Here is a 23,233-nt window from a genome sequence, read left to right on the forward strand (position 1 = left end):
ATGCCCTGCCCAATGCTTTGTGCCTCCCCACACCAGTTCTGTAAACCCTCTCCCCCAGAGTTGCATGAAACTCTCAGCGCAGTGTGGCCCCCAATGTCCTGTGTGCACCCCTCCCCCAGTCCTGTGTGCAGCCCCCCAATGTCCTGTGTGCAGCCCATCACCCAGTAGTCCTGTTTGCACCCCCCCAATCCTGTGTGCACCCCTCCCCCAGTCCTGTGTGCAGCCCCCCAATGTCCAGTGTGCACCCCCACACAATCCTATGTGCAGCCCATCACCCAGTCCTGTGTGCACCCCCTCAGTCCTGTGTGCACCCCCCCAGTCCTGTGTGCACCCCCCCAGTCCTGTGTGCAGCCCCCCCAGTCCTGTGTGCAGCCCCCCCCAGTCCTGTGTGCAGCCCCCCCCAGTCCTGTGTGCAGCCCCCCCCAGTCGTGTGTGCAGCCCCCCCCAGTCGTGTGTGCAGCCCCCCCCAGTCGTGTGTGCAGGCCCCCCAGTGATGTCTGTGCAGGCCCCCCAGTGATGTCTGTGCAGCCCCCCCCCCAGTGATGTCTGTGCAGCCCCCCCCCAGTGATGTCTGTGCAGCCCCCCAGTGATGTCTGTGCCTCCCCCCCAGTGATGTCTGTGCCTCCCCCCCAGTGATGTCTGTGCCTCCCCCCCAGTGATGTCAGAGCCTCCCCCCAGTGATGTCTGTGCCTCCCCCCCCAGTGATGTCTGTGCCTCCCCCCCAGTGATGTCTGTGCCTCCCCCACAGTGGTGTCTGTGCCTCCCCCACAGTGGTGTCTGTGCCTCCCCCACAGTGGTGTCTGTGCCTCCCCCACAGTGGTGTCTGTGCCTCCCCCACAGTGGTGTCTGTGCCTCCCCCACAGTGGTGTCTGTGCCTCTCCCACAGTGGTGTCTGTGCCTCCCCCACAGTGGTGTCTGTGCCTCCCCCCCAGTGGTGTCTGTGCCTCCCCCACAGTGGTGTCTGTGCCTCCCCCACAGTGGTGTCTGTGCCTCCCCCCCAGTGATGTCTGTGCCTCCCCCCCAGTGATGTCTGTGCCTCCCCCCCAGTGATGTCTGTGCCTCCCCCCCAGTGATGTCTGTGCCTCCCCCCCAGTGATGTCTGTGCCTCCCCCCCAGTGGTGTCTGTGCCTCCCCCCCAGTGGTGTCTGTGCCTCCCCCACAGTGGTGTCTGTGCCTCCCCCACAGTGGTGTCTGTGCCTTCCCCACAGTGGTGTCTGTGCCTTCCCCACAGAGGTGTCTGTGCCTTCCCCACAGTGGTGTCTGTGCCTTCCCCACAGTGGTGTCTGTGCCTTCCCCACAGTGGTGTCTGTGCCTTCCCCACAGTGGTGTCTGTGCCTTCCCCACAGTGGTGTCTGTGCCCCCAGCCCCGCGTGTGGTGTCTGTGCCCCCAGCCCCGCGTGTGGTGTCTGTGCCCCCAGCCCCGCGTGTGGTGTCTGTGCCCCCAGCCCCGCGTGTGGTGTCTGTGCCCCCAGCCCCGCGTGTGGTGTCTGTGCCCCCAGCCCCGCGTGTGGTGTCTGTGCCCCCAGCCCCATGCCCCCAGTTAATTAATTGCTTCACCCAATATAGCAGGGTCATTTAAACATTGATAATTTTGTGCGGCCCCCGAAGGTTGGTAGAAATTTCCAAATGGCCCCCGACAGAAAAAAGGTTCCCCACCCCTGAGTTAGAGCTTACTTTGGCAGCACATATACTTTGCTTTTGGCAGCATGTTTACTAAACTTGGTACGATACAAAGAATATCAGCATGGCCCCTGCGCAAGGATGACACGCAAATTCGTGAAGCGTTCCATATTTTGACGCATTTATTAACGCAAATGTATTTTTTTTTCATCAATTTTTGAGGTAAGAACATTTCTGGCCTTGTTAACCCCTTCAAGCCATGGCCATTTTGCTTTATTTCCATTTCGTTTTTCGTCCTCTTCTTCCAAAAGCCCTAACGTATTGATTTTTCCACGTGAGGGCCGTGTGTTGTACTTTTGAATGACATCACTCATTTTTTCCATATAATGTACTGGAAAATGGGGAAAAAAAATCCAAAAGTGGAGAAATTGTAATTAAAAAGTGAAATTCCACAATTTAGGGGGGTTTTTTTGCTTTTTTTCTGTCACCATGTTTACAATTTGGTAAAAGTGACCCGGCATTATGATGCCTCAGGCCGGTGCGAGTTCGTAGATGCAAAACATGTATACTTTTACTTTTATCTAAAGGGTGAAGAAAAAGCAGAAGTTTGTCCAAAAAAAGAATAGCGCCTTGTCGCCATGTTCGGAGACCTGTAGCATTCTCATTGTTCGGGATCTGGGGCTCAGTGACGGCTTTTTTTTTTGCGTTTTGAGCTGATGTTTTTAATTATACCATATTTGTATATGATGATTTGATCGCCTGTTATTGCATTTTAGGGCCATGTTGCGATGACCAAAAACCATCATTTTGTCATCTGGAATATTTTTTCTCATTACACCTTGTACTAATCAGATTAATTGCTTTTATATTTTTATAGCCCAGGCATTTCTGAACTCAGCAATACCAAAAATGTGTATTGTCGCACCCCGGGGCAGCCGAGCTGCTCGGATCCAGGCAATCCGTGGCTCAAGGGGTCCCAGATCCAGGGGCACATCGATCAGTTTTTAAATAAAATGGGAAACATAATAAAAATAGTCCGACTACGCCACACGCGGTGCGCGGCCAGGGATGGCATGGCCACCGCTGCCGTTCTTCCCTGGGGGTGATGGATGGGGCAGCGTGGATGGTGAAGCCCTACGCGAGCAGGGCTTTTCCCCAGGGGTAGGTAGGGGTTAATGTGGAGGTGCAGTGAAATACCTCAGTCCAGACAGGGGAGTGCAGTTTGGTCGCTTTACTTACAGCTGGGTTCGCAACCTGGGGACGTGCTGGATCCCAGGTGCGCCCGAGTCCTGTGTCCCTGTGCCAACTGACCTGGTGCCACTCGCCCACCGATGCACTTGTGTGTGTGTGTGTGGGGGTCCTCCCTGGCGTGGAGCACTTGGAGGTCCTCCTGGTGACTGGGTCCTGCCGCAGGCAGTTTGGACTATTTAAGGGAATATGTCCCGGTCCTCCCTTTGCTGCTTATGCCTCGGATGTTAATGGTGGCAGACGAGTCCTGGAAACCCACCCACCTTGCAGAGTTAATAGACGGCTTGCAGTCCCGGTCTGTTCTCGGATCTGCACCCCGTGCGTGCAAAGTACTAGGAGCCCTGGATTTCCATTCCCACAGCATTCCACTGTCCCTGGAGCTTGACCTTTCGTTCTCCAGATACTTTCTCCCCTGAGTGGCTGCTGTTTCTACTCAGGTCTTGGCGGGGTCTTTGCTACTTTCACTGTGTCTCAAGATTCCTTTGTCTTGACACCTTTACTGACAACTGATTCTCCTCCTTGCGACTGCTCACTTTCAGTCTCTCCAGCCCGCTAACTGACTTCTCCCACTCTCCCCAGGCCATCCACTCCTCCCCCAGGTCTGATCTCTCCCTACCCAGTTGGCTGCCTGTTAGCTCACAGTGCCCAGCCCTGTCACCTGGTTCTATGGGAGTCTCCCGCCCTGGTTTTGGAGTGTATGTGTCCTGGTGTGCTGGTGTGTGTGTACTGACTGGCACAGTTATGTAGGACCCGAGCTGTTACAGTGATGTTACCTTGTTTTGTGAGACCTGGTTACCTCAGTGGCGTCTCAATTTTGTTTTGTTTTTTAGTTTTTTAATTGTTTTGCTTTCAATGAGGCAAAAGGGGGATGATTTGAGCTTTAGCTTTTATTTTTTCATATTTTACATAATTATTTATTTCTTTAATATTTTTTACTGATTTTACTAGTTGCCCTAGAGGACTTTATGACTGTACACTGCGATGGCTTTTCCTGTTCAGAGCGATGCTGCAGCATCGCTCTGATCAGGAGAAATCCTGGTCTCCTGAGAGTGCTGGCATTCTGTTGACTCTCACAGGAAGTGATTCATGACAGCATCAGGAGTAATAATCTGACCCCGAGCTGTCTTGGAAATACAACGGCGCCCCGTGATCGCATCACGGGGCCACTGACGGTGGCGGGAGCAGAGTTTGACAGTGTGATCTAAAGGGTTAACACACGCACGTCTGCTGATCAGATCCGCCGGAGCCCATGGTAACCGCAGGGACACAACCAATGGCGTACTAGTGACGGGGTTAAATAAATAAATAAATTAGTTGATTAAAAAACTGGCTTGGGTTCCCTGCTATGTTTGGTAACCAGCCAAGGAAAAGCAGACAGCTAGGGGCTGATAGGCTGGGAAGGTCCATGGTTATTGGCTTGTCCAAACCTAAAACTAGCAGCCTGCAGCTGCTGCAGAAGTGGAGCATCACACTAGATGCTCTAATTCTGACACTTTGCCCAACTCTTCCTGATTGCCATGGTGCAGTGGCAATCGGAGTAATGGTAGCTGGGGTTGATGTCAGCTGTGTAATGTCAGCTGGCAGCAAGCCCAGGGGATAGTAATGGAGAGGCGTCTATCAGGCACCCCCATTAATAACCCAGTAATAAAAAAAGACAACATACACAATTTAACAAAATGATTAATTAAAATAAACACTTTCCATCATTCACTACTTTATTAAAACAAACAAAAAAAAAAAATAGCAGGACCGCCGTAGTCCAAGGAATCCGCCATAGTCCACAAATGGGAACCTGAAAAAGATAAACAGAGAGAAATAAAAACAAGAGACTGTCCCCTGTGAGCCACTGTATAGTATTAGTAGCCCCATGTACAAACGTAATGCTTATCAATGAGCCCCTCTACAATAGTAATGACCTGATGTACAGTAGTAATGACCCCTGTGTTCCCCAGTACATGAGTAATGCCTCCTGTACAGTAATAATGCCCTCTGTGAGCCCCTGTACAATTATAATGCCCCTGTACAGCAGTAATGTCCCATTGTACAGTAGTAATGCTCTCTGTGAGCTCCTGTACACTAGTAATGCCCCCATGTACAGTAGTAATGCCCTCATTCACAATAGTAATGCCCCCTGTACAATAGTAGTGCCCCCTTGTGCAGTAGTAATGCCCACTTGTGACCCCATGTACAGTAGTAATGCCCCCTGTACAGTAGTAGTGCCCCCTTGTGCAGTAGTAATGCCCCATGATCAGTAGTAATGCCCACTTGTGACCCCATGTACAGTAGTAATGCCCCCTGTACAGTAGTAATGCCCCCTGTACAGTAGTAATGCCCCCTGTACAGTAGTTATGCCCCCTGCACAGTAGTAATGCCCCCTGTAGAATAGCAATGCCCCCAAGATCAGTAGTTCTGCCCCCTGCACAGTAGTAATGCCCCCTGCACAGTAGTAATGCCCCCTGTACAGTAGTAATGCCCCCTGCACAGTAGCAATGCCCCCTGTACAGTAGTAATGCCCCCTGTACAGTAGTTATGCCCCCTGTACAGTAGTAATGCCCCCTGCACAGTAGTAATGCCCCCTGCACAGTAGTAATGCCCCCTGTACAATAGCAATGCCCCCAAGATCAGTAGTAATGCCCACCTTTGACCCCATGTACAGTAGTAATGCTCCGTTGTGCAGTAGTAATTTCCCCTGTGAGCCCCACTACAGTAATAATGCCCCTCTGTACAGTAGTATTGCCCAACTGTGACCCCCATGTAGAAAAATAATGCCCCCTCGTACAGTAGTATTGCCCACTGTGAGGAGCCTCTGTACAATACTAATACCTCCTGTACAGTAGTAATGCCTCTTGTGAGCCCCTGTAAAATTGGAATGCCCCCCTGTGCAGTAGTAATGCCCGTTGTACAGTAGGAAATAGGCCCCATGTTTTCCCAGGATCCTGTGCGGCGCGGATCTCATTTGCATATTAATTAGTGACAAATTATTACCTATTTTTTCCCTGATTACATTTATTACACTTTAACTGCAACATTCATAGAGTGCTACCTAAAACCTTTCAGAATTAACTCATTTAAAACATAATCTCCCTAAGTTAAAATATTTATTTTTATAGGACTATATATAGCGGATACGTCGGATGGCAGTTTGTGCTCGCTTTGGCAGCACATATGCTGAAATTGGAACGATACAGAGAAGATTAGCATGGCCCCTGCGCAAGGATGACACGTATAATCGTGAAGCGTTCCACATTTTCACGCATTTCTCAACCCCAAGTTTTTGTTACCCTCATCTCCCAACATTTCTGGCCTTGTTAACCCCTTACATTTTTTCGCTTTTCCTCTCCTTCTTATTCCAAAAGCCATAACTTTTTTTACTTTTTCGGCAATATAGCTATGTTTGGGCTTGTTTTTTGAGGGAAAACTTGACCTTAATTTATAAATTTATTCATTTAGATAGCGCTATTAATTCCACACTTTACATACATCAGGAACACTGTCCCCATTGGGGCTCACAATCTAGAGTCCCTATCTGTATGTCTTTAGAGTAGGGGGGGAAACCAGAGTACCCAGAGGAAACCCACGCAAACACAGGGAGAACATACAAATTCCTTGCAGATAGTGTTCTTGGTGGGTTTTGAACACAGGACCCCAGTGCTGCAAGACTGCAGTGCTAACCACTGAGCCACCGTGCTGCCCGTGACTGACATCATTGATTTTACATTTTTTTTTATTTTATAAAGTAGTGGAAAATGGTAAAAAAAAAAATCCAAGTTCGGTGAAATTGCTAACAAAGTGCAAGTCCGCATTGTTTTGGGGTTTTTTACTTTCCATGTTCACCATATGGTAAATCAGACTTTGCTCATTCTTAGATGCCAAACATGTATAATTTTTTTTTTGTTTTAAATGGTCAAAAAAACCTCAGAAATATGTAAAAAACAAATAAATTTACCTTTTCGCGATATTTTACAGAACCGTAATGTTTTTATTTTTTGGGGATCTGGGACTATGGGAAGGCTTATTTTTTGTGCCCTGAGCTGACTTTTTACTGATAAAACCGTGGGTAGATATGTGTTTTATTACAATTTAGGCTATGTGCACACATAAAGTATTTTGTGCAGCTCCACTTCTGCATCTTTTTGCAGGAAAACACGTTTTTGTACAAGGTTGTGCACTACATCGGATTCCCTGGACTATGTCAGATTCCCTGGACTACGTCAGACCTGCCTGGGTTTTTATTTTAAATATATTGGTGAACCAGGGAAAGAGTTGGAGAGTGGGGTTTTTTCAAATAAACTATGTGTGTGTTTTTTCTTTTTACTTATCAGGTTAATAATGGGGGTGATTGATTGACGCCTCTTCATTAACCCCTTCAGCCCCCAGCCTGTTTTCACCTTAAAGACCCGGCCATTTTTTGCAATTTTGACCAGTGTCACTTTGACAGGTTATAACTCTGGAACACTTCAACGGATCCTGGCGATTCTGACATTGTTTTTTCGTGACATATTGTACTTCATGTCAGTGGTAAATTTAGGCCGATATGTTTTGTGTTTATTTGTGAAAATTTCGGAAATTTGGCGAAAATTTTGAAAATTTCGCAATTTTCAAAATTTGAAATTTTATGCCCATAAATCTGAGAGATATGTCACACAAAATAGTTACTAAATAACGTTTCCCACTTGTCTGCTTTACACCAGCGCAATTTTTGAAAAAAAAAAAATTCCGTTAGGAAGTTAGAAGGGTCAAAGTTCATCAGCAATTTCTCATTTTTCCAACAAAATTTACAAAAAAAAATTTTTTAGGTACCACATCACATTTGGAGTGATTTGAGAAACCTAGGCGACATAAAATACCCCAAAGTGACCCCATTCTAAAATCTGCACCCCTCACTCTGCTCAAAACCACATCCAAGAAGTTTATTAACCCTTTAGGAGCTTCACAGCAGCCAAAGCAATGTAGAAGAAAAAATGAAAATTTTACTTTTTTAACACAAAAATGTTACTTTAGCCATAAAAATTAGTATTTTCACAAGGGTATCAGGAAAAATGCATCATAAAATGTGTCGTGCATTTTCTCCTGAGTACGCAGATACCTCATATGTGGTGGAAATCAAATGTTTGGGCACACGGCAGGACTCGGAAGGCAAGGAGCGCCATTTGAATTTTTTGAGTGCAAAATTAGCTGCACTCATTAGCGGACAGCATGTCGGGTTTGAAGACTCCCTGAGGTGCCTAAACAATAGAGCTCCCCCATAAGTGACCCTATTTTGGAAACTAGAGCCCTCAAATATTTTTCTAGATGTTTGTGTGCACTTTGAACCCCTGGGGGCTTCACAGAAGTTTATAACGTTGAGCCGTGAAAAGAATTTTTTTTATTTTTGCCACAAAACTGTTGCTTCAACCAGGTAGCTTTTTTTTATCACAAGGGTATCAGGAAAAAATGCACCATAAAATGTATTGTGCATTTTCTCCTGAGTACGCAGATACCCCATATGTGGTGGAAATCAAATGTTTTGGCACACGGCAGGACTCGGAAGTCAAGGAGCGCCATTTGAATTTTTGAGTGCAAAATTAGCTGCACTCATTAGCGGACGCCATGTCGGGTTTGAAGACTCCCTGAGGTGCCTAAACAATGGAGCTCCCCCATAAGTGACCCCATTTTGGAAACTAGAGCCCTCAAATATTTTTTCTAGATGTTTGATGTGCACTTTGAACCCCTGGGGGCTTCACAGAAGTTAATAACGTTGAAACGTGAAAAGAAAAAAAATTTTTTTTACCACAAAACTGTTGCTTCAACCAGGTAGTTTTTTTTTTATCACAAGGGTATCAGGAAAAAATGCACCATAAAATGTATTATGCATTTTCTCCTGAGTATGCAGATACCTCATATGTGGTGGAAATCAAATGTTTGGTCACACGGCAGGACTCGGAAGGCAAGGAGCGCCATTTCACAGCAAAATCGGTTGGAATTATTAGCGGACGCCATGTTGCGATTGGAGACCCCCCTGAAGTGCCTAAACAATGGAGCTCCCCCACAATTGACCCCATTTTGGAAACTAGACCTCTCATGGAATTTATCTAGCTGTTTAGTGAGCACTTTGAACCCCTGGAGGCTTCACAAACGTTTGTAATGTTCAGCCGTGAAAATATTTTATTCTTTTTTTTACCACAAAATTGTTTTTTCAAACAGGTAGCTTTTTTTTCACAAGGGTATCAGGAAAAAATGCACCATAAAATGTATTGAGCAATTTCTCCTGAGTACACAGGTACCTCATATGTGGTGGAAATCAATTGTTTGGGCGTACGGCGGGGCTCAGAAGAGAAGGAGCGCCATTTCACAGTAAAATTGATTGGAATTATTAGCAGACGCCATGTTGCATTTGGAGACCCCCTGAGGTGCCTACACAATGGAGTTCCCCCACATGTGATCCCATTTTGGAAACTAGACCCCCCCATACAAAAAAAATAGTTTGGCGAAATAAAAAATACAGACATCAGTAAAAAAAAAAAAATGAATAAAAAAAAAAAATATGAGTGCCTGCCACTAAGACCAGTGCCAAACGTGAGAGCAATGCACGAGTCTCGCATCGCATCATCCACTCCAGTCTGGAAGAGAGCAACTGCGCTGGATAATGCGATGCGAGAGGGCGGGGCGGCAGATGAGAAAGGGTGCAGCGGATGGAAGATGAGAAAGGGCGCAGCGGATGGAAGATGGGAAAGGGAGCAGCGGATGGAGGAGCGGCAGAGGATGGGAAAGGGCGCAGCGGATGATGGGAAATGGCACAGCGGATAGAGGATGGGAAAGGGCGCAGCGGATGGATGATGGGAAATGGCGCAGCGGATGGAGGAGCGGCGGAGGATGGGGGGAGGGAGGTGAGATGGGGATACCTACCTTACAGGATGGATCTAGGCAGCAGGATCACAGCAGACAGAAGAGGCAGCAGATGAAAGAGGCAACAGATTGAGGAGTGTGAGAGGGGGCAGTAGATGAAGAGGATGGGAGAGAGCAGGCAGCAGGTCGGGGAGGGGGGCAGAGTCTGATGGGAGAGAGAGATGGCACATAGAGGAGGGGGGCCCCGGGGGGAGGGGGGCCCCCAGAACATGGAGGGGGAGGGTGGCCCCCAGAACATGGAGGGGGGAGGGTGGCTTGCAGCACATGTGGGGGGAGGGTGGCTTGCAGCACATGTGCTGCAAGCCACCCTCCCCCCACATGTGCTGCAAGCCACCCTCCCCCCACATGTGGCGAGCGTGGCGGCGGGGACAGTGGCGAGCGTGGCGGCGGGGACAGTGGCAAGTGTGGCGGCGGGGACAGTGGCGAGCGTTGCGGCGGGGACAGTGGCGGGCGGGGCGATCGGGGACAGCGGTGGATCGGGAGCAGTGGCGGGGCGATCGGAGACAGCGGCGGGGCTGGCGGTGGCGGGCGGGGCGGGCAGGGCGATCGGAGACAGCGGCGGGTCTGGCGGTGGCGGGCGGGGCGATCGGAGACAGCGCCGGGGCTGGCGGTGACGATCGGGGCCGCGGCGGGGCTTGCGGTGGCGGGCGGGGCGATCGGAGACAGCGGCGGGGCTGGGGCTGGTGGGCGGGGCGATCGGAGACAGCGGCGGGGCTGGCGGTGGCGGGCGGGGCGATCGGAGACAGCGGCGGGGCTGGCGGGGCGATCGGAGACAGCGGCGGGGCTGGCGGTGGCGGGCGGGGCGATAGGAGACAGCGGCGGGGCTGGCAGGGCGATCGGGGACAGAGGCGGGCGGCGGGGGCAGCAACTTACCGATGGGAACCCTCAGGGACGTACACAGGTCACCTTGGAGAGATCGGTCACAAGACCGGTCTCTCCAATCAGAGCTGGGGGCGGGTGAAGCACCAATCACCCAGCTCCAGCCAATGGCCAGTGCTACAGCAGCACTGATCAGGGCTGGATTTCAATGTTCTAGCCATTTTCAATGGCTGGAACATTACAGTGACTGTAATTGGCTGAGCAGCGTTCGTCAGCCAATCACAGCCTCTGTAGGTTCGGGGAGGAGGCACCACCCCTCCTGAGGTCAGGCAGAGGTCCCCTCCTTCCCGAATCTACTGTTTAATTAAACAAATTGGACTCCCCGGGGCTCCGGGACCGCGATTTCGCCATGACGTACTGGGTACGTCATGGGTCGTTTAGCACCATGTCACCATGACATACCCAGTACGTCAAAGGTCGTTAAGGGGTTAATAACTCCTAGGCTTGATGACAGCTGACATTACAAAGCTGACATCAACCCCAAAAATATATTACCCTGATAGCCACCGCACCAGGGCAATCGAGAAGAGTCAAGCAAAGCTCCAGAATTGGCGCATGTAATGTGGTGCAGAAATTCTGGAGTGGCTGCGGGCTATTTTTATGTTGGGAAGGGCCAAATAACCATGGGCCTTCGCAGCCTGATAATATCAGCCCCCTGCTTTCTGCTTTACCTTGACTGATTATCAAAAATAGGGGGAATCCCACGTAATATTTTAAAATTATTTATTTATTTATTTGGTTAAACAAGACTAAAAACATTGTTTAGTGCCACGTGAAAGGCTCTAAATGGTGCAAATGTATAATATGTAGGGGGTTGTGACATTATATCTCTGTAGGATAGCAATCTATTTTGTCTAAAATATTTCTATCATCTATCTAGCTATATCTTTTATATTTTTATTTTATATTTGTACATGTGTTTTTTGTGTATTTTTAGATGTTGAATTCTTTGCTTTTGACAAAATTCCGTTTTCTCTGCTGTCTTTATTTCAACAAACTTTATTATTAAGACAAAAACACGTCAAAACTGCACCAAAACACATGTAACAAAAATGCAAGGCAAAAGCGCAAATAAACTAAGGTACTGAATTGGTGCAGAAATTCTGCAGTGTCAAAAACTCAACAAACACTAGTCATGGGAACCCTGGGGTATGTGCACACATTAGTATTTGGTGCAGTCATTTCTGCACCATTTCTGCATCTCTTGGCAGGAAAAACGCAGCAGAAAAAAACCCCGTTTCCGATACGTTTTTCTGGTGTTTTTGGACAGCAATTGCTATAGAGATAGATAATAGATATAGAAAAGACAGTACACGGACAAATAAACATATAATTGCACAACCTCCAGACATCTAATATATAAAGCTGAATGTGTGTATGTATGTGTGTGTGTATGTCCGGGATTGGCATCTGCACCGTCGCAGCTACAGTCATAAAATTTTGCACACTCACACATCTGGACCCCGAGAGTGTCATAGGCTATGTTGTGAGGCGAAATTTTAACCCCGCGCGTTCCAATTTACGAATCAATTTTGCCCTTATCTACATAATGGGGAAAAAGTGAAACGAAAAGTGTATCCCCACCGTCGCATTTACAATCACAAAATTTTGCACAGACACCTCATGTGACCCAGGGAACGTCGTAGACTATGTTTTGACAGGAAAATCTAACCCCACACTTTACAGTTACTCTCCGAAAAACATGCCTTCATTAAAGTAAATGGAGCCTGGAACTTCAGGTTATTAGTAGCAGCTGTGAGTGGTTGCTACAGGAACAAAAGACATTCATAGTATAAGAAGCATATATGTGAGATAATAAGATGTCAGGGGGGAGATGGATAGAGAGAGACAGACAGAGAGAGAATCAGACAGATACAGACAGGGAAAGAGACAGAGAGATAGAGACAGACAGGGAAAGAGACAGACAGAGACAAACGGTGAAAGAGACAGACAGAGACAGACGGGGAAAAGGAGAGACAGACCTGGAAAGAGACAGACCTGGAAAGAGACAGGCAGATATGCAGACAGGTACAGAGACAGGAAGACAGGGAAGGAGAAGACAGCCAGAGAGACAGACAAAGATAGATGGAGAAAGACACAGACCTTGATAGAGACAGATGGGGAAAGAGACAGAAAATAGAGACAGACAAAGACAGGCAGACAGGGAAAGAGACAGACAGGAAAAGACACAGACAAAGAGACGGGGGAGACAAACGGGGTAAAAGACAGACCTGGGAAAGAGACAGACATGGAAAGAGACAGATGGGCAAAGAAGCAGAGAGATAGAGACAGACAAAGAAAGAGACAGAGACAGGCAGACAAGGAAAGAAGCAGACCTGGAAAGAGACAGACCTGGAAAGAGACAGACCTGGAAAGAGACAGACGAGGAAAGAGACAGACAGAGACAGACGGGAAAGAGACAGATGGGGAAAGAGACAGATCTGGAAAGAGACAGACGGAGCACATTACTTGGCTAATTTAGTTCAATCTGTGTGGAATATGTGTGGTGTTGAAATATATGTTGTGAAGTGCTTCTATTAGCTTAGTTTTTACCTTTTAATAATTACATTTCTATCTATTTGTTTTGTTGTTTGTGTTTGCAGAATACATTTTTGTTAATGCATTCCATTTTGTTAACAGCAGTTATTAACCCGGGTGAAGCCGGGTAGTACAGCTAGTATAATAATAAAATTGTAACCTGTGGAGCTTATTGGACAACTTTTTATGATTAAATAAATAAATGGGGGGAAAAAACAGCGTGGGGTGCCCCTTATTTTTGATAACCAGCAAGGGCAAAGCAGACAGCTGGAGGCTGTTATTATGAGGCTGGAAAGGCCCATGATTATTGGCTCCTTCTTAGACTAAAAATACCAGCCCGCAGCCACCCCAGAAGTGGCACATCACATTAGATGCACCAGTTCTGGCTCTTTGCCTCAGCTCTTCCTGATTACCCTGGTGCGGTACAGGCCAATAACCATGGGCCTTCGCAGACTGAAAATAGCAGCCCGCAGCCACCCCAGAAGAGGCGCATCACATTAGATGCGCCAATTCTAGCGCTTTGCATGGTTCTTCCCTGGCGTGGTGGCAATCAGGGTAATGGCAGTTGGGGTTAATGGCACCTGTGTAGTGTTAGCTGGCATCAAGCCCAGGGATTAGTAATGGAAAAGTATCAGACATCGCCATTACGAACCCAGTAATAAAAAAAGATACACACGTAAAAAATACTTTATTAAAATAAACACTTTCCATCATTCAATACTTTACTAAAGAAAAAAAACAGCAGGACCACCATAGTCCAAGGAATCTGCCATATTCCACAAATGGAAGCCTGAAAACATAAACATAGAGAAATAAAAACAAGACAGTCTTTGTTCACCAATTTATTAAAATGCAAAGTTCCCACCAAAGTCTGACATAGTCCAGTGCTTCCCAGGACGTTTCTCCACAATAAAAGACTATGGAGGCTCAGAATAAGGCTCAGAATGAGGCTCAGAACGAGACTCCATAGAATTTGAGAAGCAGCCGCTCCCGCCTCTTGCCGCGCACAGCGAAACCCGGCAATTCTGATGAATGGTAATTTCAGGAACGTCACTTATATGCAGTTGTATACCTTCTATGTCCCCCAAAATGTACTCGTGCCCCTTTTCGTGTTTCTACACAATAGCAATGTCCCTTTTTGAACACAGTCAACTTGGAATTGTTTCGCCTTTGTGTTCCTACACAGTAAAAATGCCCTGTGTGTGCCCTACACAATAATAGTTCTTCTCTTAGGGCTGTACAATTATACTACACCCTATGTGCCCCCTTTAGTCCCCAATACTGTTGTAATGTCCCCGAATGTTTACCCACACAATAATAATGGCCCTTTTTTTCAGCCACATTCATTGGTATTGTTTGTCCTTTGTGCTCCTACAAAGTAAAAATTACCTCTCTGTGCCCCTATACAAATGTAATGTCCCCTTCCATCCCCCAACACAGTAGTAATGTCCCTCTTTGTTTCCCACTTATACTACAACATCTATCACAGGCAAAAGCTGCCCCCTCACTTCCTCCCAGCATGCTCTGCAGTGTGGATCTAATTTGCATATTAAATTATTGCACAATATCTCTTATTTTTTCCCTAATTAGCTTTTTTACAGTTTGATTTCTTCATTAATAGGATATTACCTAAAATCTTTCAGAATTTACTGTAAAAAATAAATAAATTAAAAAAAATAAATAAAATGTTGTCCATAAGTTAAAGTATCCAATTTTTTTAGGCCTATATATAGCGGTCAGGTCGGATATCAGTTTGAGCTTGCTTTGGCAGCACATATACTTTGCTTTTGGCAGCACATTTGTCGCGGGCGGAGGAGGGGACGCCACGCTCTCCCTCTGCTCGGGTCCGGCTGCCGCGGCCGCTGCCGCCTGCTGCTGCTCGGTGGCTCGAGCGATGGGCCGGATCCCGGGGACTCGAGCGGCGCTCCTCGCCCGTGAGTGAAAGGGGATTGGGATTTGGGATGGTTTATTGTCCGTGACGCCACCCACGGTTGTGGGGATTAAGTGGACACCACCGCTGCTCTTTCTGGGGAGCCCGGGAGTGTTGGTACGGAGCAGCCAGTTGTTGATTTGCCCCTCCGTGGGTAGGGGTCTTGGTGCTCCCGGGGCCCAGTGATGGGGTTGGTATGGTGGACAGGCGGGTATGGGGCCTGTGGAGGTGCAGGGGCGCAGGGGCAGCGCTGTGCCGCACGGCACGGAGGTACTCACTCAGCCAGTAAACACGACACAGTTCTCGGTAAACAAACGGCTGGTTGGACGGGTCCCTCGGACGGTTACGGTGCTGCGGTTCCCTGCAGTTAGCGGTGACGGTCTCTTCCCTGCACCTATGTAAAGTCTTTTTGGTAGCGATGGGTCCCCACCGGTTACCCACTCCTCGGCTTCAATCTGGGCCGAAGGAGCCCTACTTTGCCCGCAGGCGCTGGCCCTGGGAAACTGGTGCCCTGGCGGTGGCGGTGTCTCCCCTTCACGGTCGGAATGTTGCCTTCAATCGGGACTTGGTTGTTAGGAGACAGAGGTCCCCTTCACTGACGGATTTGGCAAATTATGGCGACTCCTAGCCTTGCCGGGATCCGAAAAGCCCCTGCCCTGGTGCTGACTGTTCTTCGTATACTGCTCCGGTACCGCCGGGTCACCACCCATCCGCGGTCCTTCCAGCAACCTCCAAGCAGTCCCCCTGCAGACTATCACCGCCGTCTGCTGACCTTGCTGTCACAGTCCGGGGCACACACCCGGACCAACTTCAGGCTTTCTTAACTGTCACTTTCTGTCGCCACTCTTACTGTCCTCCTTTACCACTTCACTGTTTACTCCTTCACTTCCCTAGCTGTTCTCTGTTCTGCCTGGTTCTCCCGCCTCCAGGGCTGTGAACTCCTCGGTGGGCGGAGCCAACCGCCTGGCCCACCCCCTGCTGTGGACATCAGCCCCTGGAGGAAGGCAACAAGGATTTTAGGTTAGCCTGGTGTTCCTGCAGGGAATGTGGGGTGCGTGTGATGTTGTGACCTGTGACCCCTGGCTTGCCCAGGGCGTCACACATTTACTAAACTTGGTACGATACAAAGAATATCAGCATGGCCCCTGCGCAAGGATGACACGCAAATTCGTGAAGCGTTCCATATTTTGACGCATTTATTAACCCAAATGTACTTTTTTTTTTGTCAATTTTTGAGGTAAGAACATTTCTGGCCTTGTTAACCCCTTCAAGCCATGGCCATTTTGCTTTATTTCCTTTTCGTTTTTCGTCCTCTTCTTCCAAAAGCCCTAACGTATTGATTTTTCCACGTGAGGGCCGTGTGTTGTACTTTTGAATGACATCACTCATTTTTTCCATATAATGTACTGGAAAATGGGGGGAAAAAATCCAAAAGTGGAGAAATTGTAATTAAAAAGTGAAATTCCACAATTTAGGGGTTTTTTTTTGCTTTTTTCTGTCACCATGTTTACAATTTGTTAAAAGTGACCCAGCATTATGATGCCTCAGGCCGGTGCGAGTTCGTAAATACAAAACATGTATACTTTTATCTAAAGGGTGAAGAAAAAGCAGAAGTTTGTCCAAAAAAAGAATAGCGCCTTGTCGCCATGTTCGGAGACCTGTAGCATTCTCATTGTTCGGGATCTGGGGCTCAGTGACGGCTTTTTTTTTTGCGTTTTGAGCTGGTTTTTAATTATACCATATTTGTATATGATGTTTTGATCGCCTGTTATTGCATTTTAATGCCATGTTGCGATGACCAAAAACCATCATTTTGTCATCTGGAATATTTTTTCTCGCTACACCTTGTACTAATCAGATTAATTGCTTTTTTATTTTTATAGCCCAGGCATTTCTGAACTCAGCAATACCAAATATGTGTATTGTCGCACCCCGGGGCAGCCGAGTTGCGCGGATCCGGGCAATCCGTGGCTCGAGGGGTCCCAGATCCAGGGGCACGTCGATCAGTTTTTAAATAAAATGGGAAAAATAATAAAAATAGTCTGACTACGCCACACGCGGTGCGCGGCCAGGGATGGCATGGCCACCGCTGCCGTTCTTCCCTTGGGGTGATGGATGGGGCAGCGTGGATGGTGAAGCCCTACGCGAGCAGGGCTTTTCCCCAGGGGTAGGTAGGGGTTAATGTGCAGGTGCAGTGAAATACCTCAGTCCAGACAGGGGAGTGCAGTTTGGTCGCTTTACTTATAGCTGGGTTCGCAACCTGGGGAGGTGCTGGATCCCAGGTGCGCCCGAGTCCTGTGTCCCTGTGCCAGCTGACCTGGTGCCACTCGCCCACCGATGCACTTGTGTGTGTGTGTGTGTGGGTCCTCCATGGCGTGGAGCACTTTCACTGTGTCTCAAGATTCCTTTGTCTGTCTTGACACCTTTACTGACAACTCATTCTCCTCCTTGCGACTGCTCACTTTCAGTCTCTCCAGCCCGCTAACTGACTTCTCCCACTCTCCCCAGGCCATCCACTGCTCCCCCAGGTCTGATCTCTCCCTACCCAGTTGTCTGCCTGTTAGCTCACAGTGCCCAGCCCTGTCACCTGGTTCTATGGGAGTCTCCCGCCCTGGTTTTGGAGTGTATGTGTCCTGGTGTGCTGGTGTGTGTGTACTGACTGGCACATTTATGAAGGACCCGAGCTGTTACAGTGATTTTACCTTGTTTTGTGACACCTGGTTACCTCAGGGGCGTCTCAATTTTGTTTTGTTTTTTATTTTTTTATTTGTTTTGCTTTCAATGAGCCAAAAGGGGGGTGATTTGAGCTTTAGCTTTTATTTTTTCATATTTTACATAATTATTTATTTCTGTAATATTTTTTACTGATTTTACTAGTTTCCCTAGAGGACTTTATGACTGTACACTGCGATGGCTTTTCTTGTTCAGAGCGATGCTGAAGCATCGCTCTGATCAGGAGAAATGCTGGTCTCCTGAGAGTGCTGGCGCTCTGTTGACTCTCACAGGAAGTGATTCATGACAGCATCAGGAGTAATAATCTGACCCCGAGCTGTCATGGAAATACAACGGCGCCCCGTGATCGCATCACGGGGCCACTGACGGTGGCGGTAGCAGAGTTTGACAGTGTGATCTAAAGGGTTAACACACGCACGTCTGCTGATCAGATCCGCCGGAGCCCATGGTAACCGCAGGGACACGACCAATGGCGTACTAGTGACGGGGTTAAATAAATAAATAAATAAATTACCGTCGTTATTTAAAAAACTGGCATGGGGTTCCCTGCTATGTTTGGTAACCAGCCAACGAAAAGCAGACAGCTAGGGGCTGATAGGCTGGGAAGGTCCATGGTTATTGGCTCGTCCAAGCCTAAAACTAGCAGCCTGCAGCTGCGGGAGAAGTGGAGCATCACACTAGATGCTCTAATTCTGGAGCTTTGCCCGCCTCTTCCTGATTGCCATGGTGCAGTTGCAATCGGAGTAATGGTAGCTGGGGTTGACGTCAGCTGTGTAATGTCAGCTGGCAACACGCCCAGGGGATAGTAATGGAGAGGCGTCTATCAGGCACCCCCATTAATAACCCAGTAATAAAAAAGACAACATACACAATTTAACAAAATGATTTATTAAAATAAACACTTTCCATCATTCACTACTTTATTAAAACAAACAAAAAAAAATAGCAGGACCGCCGTAGTCCAAGGAATCCGCCATAGTCCACAAATGGGAACCTGAGAAAGATAAACAGAGAGAAAATAAAAACAAGAGACTGTCCCCTGTGAGCCACTGTATAGTATTAGTAGCCCCATGTACAAAAGTAATGCTTATCAATGAGCCCCTCTACAGTATTAATGACCTGATGTACAGTAGTAATGCCCCCTGTGTTCCCCAGTACATGAGTAATGCCTCCTGTACAGTAATAATGCCCTCTGTGAGCCCCTGTACAATTATAATGCCCCTGTACAGCAGTAATGTCCCATTGTACAGTAGCAATACTCTCTGTGAGCTCCTGTACACTAGTAATGCCCCCATGTACAGCAGTAATGCCCTCATTCACAATAGTAATGCCCTCTGTACAATAGTAGTGCCCCCTTGTGCAGTAGTAATGCCCCATGGTCAGTAGTAATGCCCACTTGTGACCCCATGTACAGTAGTAATGCCCCCTGTACAGTAGTAATGCCCCCTGCACAGTAGTAATGCCCCCTGTACAGTAGTTATGCCCCCTACACAGTAGTAATGCCCCCTTGTACAGTAGTAATGCTCCGTTGTGCAGTAGTAATTACCCCTGTGAGCCCCACTACAGTAATAATGCCCCCCTGTACAGTAGTATTGCCCAACTGTCACCCCCATGTACAAAAATAAGGCCCCCTCATACAGTAGTATTGCCCCATGTGAGGAGCCTCTGTACAATACTAATACCTCCTGTACAGTAGTAATGCCTCTTGTGAGCCCCTGTAAAATTTGAATGCCCCCCTGTGCAGTAGTAATGCCCAATGTACCTTAGTAATTCCCCCGTGTGGCCCTGTACAATAGTAATGCCCGTTGTACAGTAGGAAATAGGCCCCATGTTCTCCCAGGATCCTGTGCGGCGGCGCAGATCTCATTTGCATATTAATTAGTGACAAATTATTACCTCTTTTTTCCCTGATTACATTTATTACACTTTAACTGCAACATTCATAGAGTGCTACCTAAAACCTTTCAGAATTAACTGATTTTAAAAATAATCTCCCTAAGTAAAAATATTTACTTTTATAGGACTATATATAGCGGATACATCGGATGGCAGTTTGTGCTAGCTTCGGCAGCACATATGCTGAAATTGGAACGATACAGAGAAGATTAGCATGGCCCCTGCGCAAGGATGACACGTATAATCGTGAAGCGTTCCACATTTTCACGCATTTCTCAACCCCAAGTTTTTGTTACCCTCATCTCCCAACATTTCTGGCCTTGTTAACCCCTTACGTTTTTTCGCTTTTCCTCTCCTTCTTATTCCAAAAGCCATAACGTTTTTTTATTTTTTCGACAATATAGCTATGTTTGGCCTTGTTTTTTGATAGAAAAGTTGACCTTAATACTATTAATTTATAATTTTATTCTTTATATAGCGCTATTAATTCCACAGTACTTCACATACACCAGGAACACTGTCCCCATTGGGGCTCACAATCTAGAGTCCCTATCTGTATGTCTTTGGAGTGTGGGAGGAAACCGGAGTACCCAGAGGAAACCCACACAAACACAGGGAGAACATACAAACACCTTGCAGATAGAGTCCTTGGTGGGTTTTGAACCCAGGACCCCAGTGCTGCAAGACTGCAGTGCTAACCACTGAGCCACCGTGCTGCCCGTGACTGACATCTTTGATTTTACTTTTTTTTTTTATTTTATAAAGTAGTGGAAAATGGTAAAAAAAAAATCCAAGTTCGGTGAAACTGCTAACAAAGTGCAAGTCCGCATTGTTTTGGGGTTTCTTACTTTCCATGTTCACCATATGGTAAATCAGACTTCGCAGCATGATTGCCCAGGTCAGTACAAGTTCTTAGATACAAAACATGTATAATTTTTTTTTTTATTTAAATGGTCAAAAAAAATTCAGAAATATGTAAAAAACAAATAAATTTACGTTTTCGCGATATTTTCCAGGACCGTAATGTTTTTATTTTTTGGGGATCTGGGACTATGGGAAGGCTTATTTTTTGTGCCCTGAGATGACTTTTTACTGATAAAACCGGGGGTAGATATGTGTTTTATTACAATTTAGGCTATGTGCACACGTAAAGTATTTTGTGCAGCTCCACTTCTGCATCTTTTTGCAGGAAAACACGTTTTTGTACAAGGTTGTGCACTTGCACTACATCGGATTCCCTGGACTACGTCAGATTCCCTGGACTACGTCAGACCTGCCTGGGTTTTTATTTTAAATATATTGGTGAACCAGGGAAAGAGTTGGAGAGTGGGGTTTTTTCAAATAAACTATTTGTGTGTGTTTTTTCTTTTTACTTATCGGGTTAATAATGGGGGTGATTGATTGACGCCTCTTCATTAATAACTCCTAGACTTGATGACAGCTGACATTACAAAGCTGACATCAACCCCAAAAATATATTACCCTGATAGCCACCACACCAGGGCAATCGAGAAGAGTCAAGCAAAGCTCCAGAATTGGCGCATCTAATGTGGTGCAGAAATTCTGGAGTGGCTGCGGGCTGCTATTTTTAGGTTGGGAAGGGCCAAATAACCGTGGGCCTTCGCAGCCTGATAATATCAGCCCCCTGCTTTCTGCTTTACCTTGACTGATTATCAAAAATAGGGGGAATCCCACGTAATATTTTAAAATTATTTATTTATTTATTAGGTTAAACAAGACTAAAAACATTGTTTAGTGCCACGTGAAAGGCTCTAAATGGTGCAAATGTATAATATGTAGGGGGGTTGTGACATTATATATCTGTAGGATAGCAATCTATTTTGTCTAAAATATTTCTATCATCTATCTAGCTTTATCATTTATATTTTTTTTTTATATTTGTACATGTGTTTTTTGTGTATTTTTAGATGTTGAATTCTTTGCTTTTGACAAAATTCTGTTTTCTCTGCTGTCTTTATTTCAACAAACTTTATTATTAAGACAAAAACACGTCAAAACTGCATCAAAACACATGTAACAAAAATGCAAGGCAAAAGCGCAAATAAACTAAGGTACTGAATTGGTGCAGAAATTCTGCAGTGTCAAAAACTCAACAAACACTAGTCATGGGAACCCTGGGGTATGTGCACACATTAGTATTTGGTGCAGTCATTTCTGCACCATTTCTGCATCTCTTGGCAGGAAAAACGCAGCAGAAAAAAACCCCGTTTCCGATACGTTTTTCTGGTGTTTTTGGACAGCAATTGCTATAGAGATAGATAATAGATATAGAAAAGACAGTACACGGACAAATAAACATATAATTACACAACCTCCAGACATCTAATATATAAAGCTGAATGTGTGTATGTATGTGTGTGTGTATGTCCGGGATTGGCATCTGCAGCGTCGCAGCTACAGTCATAAAATTTTTAACCCTCACACATCTGGACCCCGAGAGCATCATAGGCTATGTTGTGAGGTGAAATTTTAACCCCGCGCGTTCCAATTTATCAATCAATTTTGCCCTTATCTACATAATGGGGAAAAAGTGAAACGAAAAGTGTATCCGCACCGTCGCATTTACAATCACAAAATTTTGCACAGACACCTCATGTGACCCAGGGAACGTCGTAGACTATGTTTTGACAGGAAAATCTAACCCGCGCTTTACAGTTACTCTCTGAAAAACATGCCTTCATTAAAGTAAATGGAGCCTGGAACTTCAGGTTATTAGTAGCAGCTTTGAGTGGTTGCTACAGGAACAAAAGACATTCATAGTATAAGAAGCGTATATGTGAGATAAGATGTCAGTGGGGAGATGAATAGAGAGAGACAGACAGAGAGAAAATCAGACAGATACAGACAGGGAAAGAGACAGAGAGATAGAGACAGACAGGGAAAGAGACAGACAGAGACAAACGGTGAAAGAGACAGACAGAGACAGACGGGGAAAAGGAGAGACGGACCTGGAAAGAGACAGACCTGGAAAGAGACAGACCTGGAATGAGACAGGCAGATATGCAGACAGGTATAGAGACAGGAAGACAGGGAAGGAGAAGACAGCCAGAGAGACAGACAAAGATAGATGGAGAAAGACACAGACCTTGATAGAGACAGATGGGGAAAGAGACAGAGAAATAGAGACATACAAAGTCAGGCAGACAGGGAAAGAGACAGACAGGAAAAGACACAGACAAAGAGACGGGGAGACAGACGGTGTAAGAGACAGACGGGGTAAGAGACAGACCTGGAAAGAGACAGACCTGGAAAGAGACAGACCTGGAAAGAGACAGACGAGGAAAGAGACAGACAGAGACAGACGGGAAAGAGACAGACGGGGAAAGAGACAGATCTGGAAAGAGACAGACGGAGCACATTACATGGCTAATTTAGTTAAATCTGTGTGGAATATCTGTGGTGTTGAAATATATGTTCTGAAATGCTTCTATTAGCTTAGTTTTTGCCTTTTAATAATTACATTTCTATCTATTTGTTTTGTTG

General features: G+C 46.6%; 4 non-coding genes across 4 annotated transcripts; all 4 read left to right on the forward strand.

Annotated features, from left to right (window-relative positions):
• Nucleotides 1-1,692: 1,692 nt before the first annotated feature.
• LOC142253818 (U6 spliceosomal RNA) lies at nucleotides 1,693-1,796 on the forward strand. Its single transcript, XR_012726850.1, has one exon. It is a non-coding gene; the product is annotated as a U6 spliceosomal RNA (small nuclear RNA).
• A 4,216-nt stretch (nucleotides 1,797-6,012) lies between these two features.
• On the forward strand, nucleotides 6,013-6,119 carry LOC142253788 (U6 spliceosomal RNA). Its single transcript, XR_012726823.1, has one exon. It is a non-coding gene; the product is annotated as a U6 spliceosomal RNA (small nuclear RNA).
• Nucleotides 6,120-16,182: 10,063 nt separating this feature from the next.
• On the forward strand, nucleotides 16,183-16,290 carry LOC142253826 (U6 spliceosomal RNA). Its single transcript, XR_012726858.1, has one exon. It is a non-coding gene; the product is annotated as a U6 spliceosomal RNA (small nuclear RNA).
• Nucleotides 16,291-19,888: 3,598 nt separating this feature from the next.
• LOC142253792 (U6 spliceosomal RNA) lies at nucleotides 19,889-19,995 on the forward strand. Its single transcript, XR_012726827.1, has one exon. It is a non-coding gene; the product is annotated as a U6 spliceosomal RNA (small nuclear RNA).
• The last annotated feature ends 3,238 nt before the right edge of the window (nucleotides 19,996-23,233 follow it).

The sequence above is a fragment of the Anomaloglossus baeobatrachus genome, chromosome 9 (assembly GCF_048569485.1).
Source record: "Anomaloglossus baeobatrachus isolate aAnoBae1 chromosome 9, aAnoBae1.hap1, whole genome shotgun sequence".
NCBI lineage: Eukaryota > Metazoa > Chordata > Amphibia > Anura > Aromobatidae > Anomaloglossus > Anomaloglossus baeobatrachus.